The sequence below is a fragment of the Bos mutus genome, chromosome 5 (genome assembly GCF_027580195.1).
Source record: "Bos mutus isolate GX-2022 chromosome 5, NWIPB_WYAK_1.1, whole genome shotgun sequence".
Taxonomy (NCBI): domain Eukaryota; kingdom Metazoa; phylum Chordata; class Mammalia; order Artiodactyla; family Bovidae; genus Bos; species Bos mutus.
The window spans coordinates 116,517,891-116,524,402 of NC_091621.1; positions in this window are offsets into that span (position 1 = coordinate 116,517,891).

Below are 6,512 nucleotides of genomic sequence, written 5' to 3' on the forward strand. Positions count from 1 at the left end.
GGGTCTAGTTCCCTGACCAGGGATCGAACCTGGGTGCCCTGCACTGGGAGCAAGGAGTCTTAGCCACTGGACCACCTTTCTTTTTTCATTTGAAGTACTGTTGATTTACAATATTATATTCATCTCAACAACATTGTGATGCAATATTTTTATAGGTTATGCTTCATTTAAAGTTATTACAACCTACTGTATAGCTCAGGGGAGAAGGCACTGGCACCCCACTCCAGTACTGTTGCCTGGAAAATCCCATGGATGGAGGAGCCTGGTAGGCTGCAGTCCATGGGGTTCCTAAGAGCTGGACACAACTGAGCGACTTCACTTTCACTTTCCACTTTCATGCATTGAAGAAGGAAATGGCAACCCACTCCAGTGTTCTTGCCTGGAGAATCCCTTGGACGGAGAAGCCTGGTAGGCTGCAGTCCACTGAAGCGACTTAGCAGTATAGCTCAAGGCACCCCACTCAGTACCCTGTGATGACCTAAATAGGAAGGAAATTCAAAAAAGAGGGAATATATGTATATGTATGCGTTCGATCCCTAATCAGGAAGATCCTCTGGAGGAGAGCATGGCAATCCACTCCAGCATTCTTTCCTGGAGAATCCCATGGCCAGAGGTGCCTGGTGGGCTACAATCCATGGGGTCGCATAGAGTCACACGGAGTCGGACACAACTAAAGTGAGTTAGCATGCGTGCATGCGCGTATAGGTATAGCTGATTCACTTTGCTGTGCAGTAGAAACTAACAACATTGTAAAGCAACTATATTCCAATAAAAAATAATTTAAAAAATAGTTATTACAAAATGTTGGCTATATTCCCTGTGCAGTGTGATATGTTCTTGCTCCTTATTTATTTTATACATAGTAATTTGTGTCTTTTAACCCCACATCCGTATCTTGGAGGCCTCTCCCACTCTGCACTTTCTTACTGCAGAGGAGAGCCAGTAGGGTGAGGGGGGACCATCCACGGAGGTAAGTTCAAATCCATCAGCTGTGATTACTAGCTTTGTGACTGCTAGTTCCCTGGTGGCTCAGCAGTAAAGAATCTACCCGCAATGCAGGAGACACTGGAGACCTGGGTTTGATACTTGAGTCAGGAAGATCCCTTGGAGGAGGAAGTGGCAACCCATTCCAGTATTCTTGCCAGGAAAATCCCAAGGACAGAGGAGCCTGGCAGGCTACAGTCCATGGGGTCGCAAAGAGTCAGACATGACTGAGCGACTGGGTATGAACAAGTCTCTTAAAATTTTCAAGCCTCAGTTTCCTTATCTGTATGGTCTGGAAAATAATACTCATGCCCGACCACTGATATAACAGTTAAATAAAATACACAGCTATGGAAATGTTCTAAATGTTCAATACATTTAGAAAAAACTTGCTGTCTCTTCCCCTTTGCTTTTCCCATTTGAAAACCCCAAGGACCAATGCCTCAAGAGCCAGGTCCTTTGGGCATCGCTTCCTGGGAATGCTTCTTCACAGGCAGTCACGGGCCACAGACCAAGAGCTGGGTGGCATCACACAATCTGTCTGGTCCATCGGTTGCAAACTGGTGGGCCTTGAGCTCCATCCAGCCCTTAGAAGGCTTTGGGTGATTTATTCAGTGTTAGAACAAAACATAAAATTAGTTGCCAACACCAAAATGAGGAGATATTACATAAATGTCTGGTTTTCCACCTTCTCTTGAAATTTTGGCAGAGGCTGGAGACTCTGGGATCACATTCCAGCACAACCTCCACTGTCAGCTCAGCTGGAGCTGTGCGGTTGGTGGCTGCCCTCCTTAGCTGAGGCAGGGCCTCTGTTTACCTCGGTCCTCACCCCTCTCTGCTGTTACTACCAGCCTGTTTTTCTCAGCTATAATACCAGTAGGCTCCTACAGACCTTTAAGTCTGTGACCCTTATTTCAGCCCCTCCGCATTCATTCAGAAAGTATTTAACAGCCCAGGGCTGGGGGAGGGAAAAGCAGAGAGTTAGGTTTAAGGGGGACAGAGTTTCAGTAGGGGGAGATAAAAAAGTTTTGGAGATGGATGCCAGTGATGGTTGTATAACAGCATGAAGGTACTTAATGTCCACAGAAGTGAACATGTAAAAATGGTAAATTTAATGGGATGTGTATTTACCCTCATAAATTTAATATTGATCAATATCAATAAAATTTAATATCTAAGAAAGTATTCAAAGGGTGGTCCAGTGATTAGGACTCCATGCAGGGGATATGGGTTTGATTCCTGGTCGGGGAACTAAGACTCTACGTGATGTGTGGAGTGGCAAATATATATATATATATGTTCGACAAGACTTAACAGTCTACCAGGCCCAAGACACTCTACTGGGTGCTAAGACTGATAAGGTCCTCCTGCAGCCCCTGAAGTGAACTGAAATGAAGTGAAGTGAAAGTCGCTCAGTCGTGTGTCTGACTCTTTGCAACCCAATGGGCTGTAGCCCTCCAGGCTCCTCTGTCCATGGAATTCTACAGGCAAGAATACTGGAGTGGGTCGCCATGTCCTTCTCCAGGGGATCTTCCCCACCCAGGGATCGAACCTGGGTCTCCTGCATTGCAGGCGTCTTTACCATCTGAGCCACCAGGGAGGAAGCCGGTGCAACAGATACTAAACAAGAATTTCATAATTATTTCACTTGGACAATTGCTTTCATGGGAGAAGCTACACAGTGTTCTGGGAGATCTTACCATAAAGGGACCTTCATTCAACTGGGGCACCTTGGCATCCTTCTCAGACTATGAGGAGGGGTCATGTGGAGGATGAGGGTGTGGAGCAAGATACAAACAGCTGATCCTGCTGCTGGGGTCGGTTTGCTGCTCCCCACCCTTACCCTTCACCTCTGGATCACCCACCTCCAGGCTTCTTTCAGAGGAGAAATTAATTTCAGTCTCATTTCGGCCTCTGTTGTATTGAATTTTCTTTCACTTTTCAGTTCAGTTCAGTTCAGTTCAGTCACTCAGTCATGTCCGACTCTTTGCAACCCCATGAATCGCAGCACGCCAGGCCTCCCTGTCCATCACCAACTCCCGGAGTTCACTCAAACTCATGTCCATCGAGTCGGTGATGCCATCCAGCCATCTCATCCTCTGTCGTCCCCTTCTCCTCCTGCCCCCAATCCCTCTCAGTATCAGAGTCTTTTCCAATGAGTCAACTGTTCGCATGAGGTGGCCAAAGTATTGGAGTTTCAGCTTTAGCATCAGTCTTTCCAAAGTACACCCAGTACTGATCTCCTTTAGAATGGTTACTAGGACATGCTTTCTGTAAGCTTTTCTCAACACCCCGGTTGAAATAAAGCTCCCTGGGACTTCTCTGGTGGTCCAGTGGTTAAGAATCTGCCTTCCAATGCAGGAGTTCTGGGGAACTAGGACCCCACATACGTACGGCAACTCCTGAGCCTGCGGGCTCTGGAGCCCCCGTGCCGAAAGAGCCCACACACTGCATCTAAGACCCAACACAGTCGAATAAATATTTTTTTATAAAAGAAGGAAAGGTTCCCTATGATAAGCTGCCCTAGCACCCTGTGGGTCTCCCTTTGTAGCCCTTCTCCAGTTGTGATGGAATTATTAAATACGTAGGGTCCATGCCACAGGCTTGAGAGTAATCATGTTTGGTTTATTTAGCATAACATCCCGGGGTTCCTTGGACTTCCCCTGTGGCTCAGTGGTAAAGAATCTGCCTGCAATGCGGGAGAGGGAGGAGACATAGAAGACGCGAGTTTGATCCCTGGGTGGAGAAGATCCCCTGGAGGAGGGCATGGCAACCCACTCCAGTATTCTTGCCTGGAGAATTCCATGGACAGAGGACCTGGTGAGCCGCAGTCCAAGGGGTCACAAAGAGTCTGATAGGACTGAAGTGACTAAGCACAACAGCATACCCTGGGTTCCAGCAGATGCCTTGGACTGGTAAACATGGCATGCTTATTGAATACACAAATGAATGGAGAGAATTGGGCCGGGTCAGGGGTCACAATCTTGAATGCTTACTGGAGCCTGCGAGGCCACATAAATGAGAAAAACAAGCAGGTGGTGTGTAAGATGGGTGTTTACATTCTTGCCTGAAGGAGGACACCCACACTCCCTTGAGGGACATGCCCTAGAGCTCGCACCTAACACCTGCACTTACAAACTTACATCCATTAACCAAAACGGAGTCGTCCAGGGACTTCCCTGGTGGTCCAGTGGCTAAGACTCCTCGCTCTCAATGTAGGGGACCCAGATTCCACCCCTGGTCAGGGAACTAGATCCCACATGAAGCAACTAAGAGTTTGCATGCCTCAACTGAAGACCCTGAGTGTTGCAACAAAGACCGGCCCAGGCAAATGAAAAAATATTAAAAAAAAAAAAAGCCCTGAGTCATTTAGCCATACCCAGCTGAAAAGGAGGTTGGGAAATATAACTTAAATATTACGTAAATCTGGGCAACCATGAGCTCAGCTAAAAATTGAGGCTTCTATTATCAGGAAGAAGGATAAAATAGGTTTGGGGGACAACTAAAGGTCTGTGCAGAGAGATAACTAAGACTTGAAGAGTGGATACAAAATTTCCAGATTAGTGGGGTTCTCACTGTGTGATCCATGGGGACCCTGAGACCCTTTCAGGGAGTCTGCCAGATCAAGCCATTTTCATAAAAATAATAGGACATTATTTGTCCTTGTCACTACCTTGACATTGCAGAGATGTTGCAAAAACAATCTAGGTTAGACTGCTGCCTTAGCACAAACCAAGGCGGTGGTGCCAAACCCTGCTAAGGTCATTGTACTTTCCACTGTCAGGCACTTGTAGCAAAAAAAAAAAAGAAAAAGAAAAAAAAACTAATGCCAGTTTCGATTTAGAATGCTCTTGATGAAGCAGTATATATACTAATATTATTAACTCTCAACCTTTGGGTATACTGTGTTATGAAAGAAGTAGCAGAAAGCGCTTCAGCTGCAACAAAGCACAATGGTTGTCTCAACAGAAACACTTGTATTAGTTGTTGGAGTTGAAAACTAAACTAGCAACTTTTGTGGTCAGTAGGGGAATGCCATGATGACAGGCGCATACTGGAATGATCACTCAGGCTGTTGAGCAGATGATGGTCTGCAAGAAGGCAGGAGGGACACACCAGGAGACCAGGGGGAGGCAGGAGCTGTTGACCAAGTGAAGGGTGAAGATGGCACCTTGGACTCGAACGGTGGCGGTGGGGCAGAGTGATTCCGACAGACTTCAGAGCTACTTAGAAGTGATGTCCCAGGGAATTGGGAAACAAATACTCGGGAGGTGCTGGCTGAGGAACGAGTCAGAGATTACACACAGGGACTTCCCTGGGGGTCCAGGGGTGAAGAATCTGCCTTGCAATGCAGGGGACGTGGGTTCAATCCCTAGCTGGGGAATTTAGATTCCACATGTTGCCTGGAGAAGACCCTTGAGAGTCCCTTGGACAGCAAGGAGATCAAACCAGTCAATCTAAAGGAAATCCACCCTGAACAGTCATTGGAAGGACTGAAGTTGAAGCTAAAGATCCAATCCTTTGGCCACCTGATGCAAAGAACTGACTCACTGAAAGAGACCCTGATGCTGGGAAAGATCGAACACAAAAGGAGAAGAGGGCAGCAGAGGATGAGATGGTTGGATGGATCACTAACTCAATGGACATGAGTCTGAGCAAACTCCGGAGATAGTTAAGGACCAGGGAGCCTAGCGTACTTAATCCATGAGGTCGCAGAGTTGGACATGACTTAGCGACTGAACACCAATGTCATGTGGTATGGTAAAAAAATACAAGAACAACAACACAAAAACTCAACCAACCAAACAAACAAAAAATCAAATTAAAAAAAGAGAGAGGGGGCAGGGCTTTCCTGTGGTCCTGTGGTTAAGAATCTGCCTTGCCATGCAGGGGCAGCGGGTTTGATCCCTGGTTGGGGAACTAGGATACCACAGGCCATAAGGAAACTAGGCCCTCAGGCTACAACTACTGAGCCCGAGGACCATAATGAAAGATCCTGCATACCCCAACTAAGACCTGATGCAGCCAAATAAATAAATATTTAAAAAGAGATTCCACCCAATTCCTTGGGTTTGAGCAGCTGAGTGGATGGTGGGTCCCTCGCTGAGTGGGGAAGTTGAACAAGGAGTAGGTTTGGAGGGTAGTAGCGTGGAGGTGATGGGTTTGTTTTGGGAAGCTATTTGTTGGGTTTGAGTTTGCTATGTCTGCTGAACATCCAAACGGAGAGACCCCCATCTGGTGCTCTTGAGAGATCTGAACCAGAGAGAAACATTTTCGGACTGGCCAGAAATGAAGGCTCACAGGAAAGAAGCCCGGTCCATGGTCACTCTGATTGTCTCAGGTGCCCCTTCTTAGCCCTGGCCCTTTCTGCCACGCAGGCCCAACTATGATGCCTTTGGTGAGGGAGCCCTGGAAGCACCTGCTGAACAGATATCCTCTGGCCCTGGAGTTCGATGCTGTATGTGGCTGACCACAGCAGTTATTGTGGTCCCTCCATGTGCCTCCCACTTCTTGTTTCCCTGAAGCCC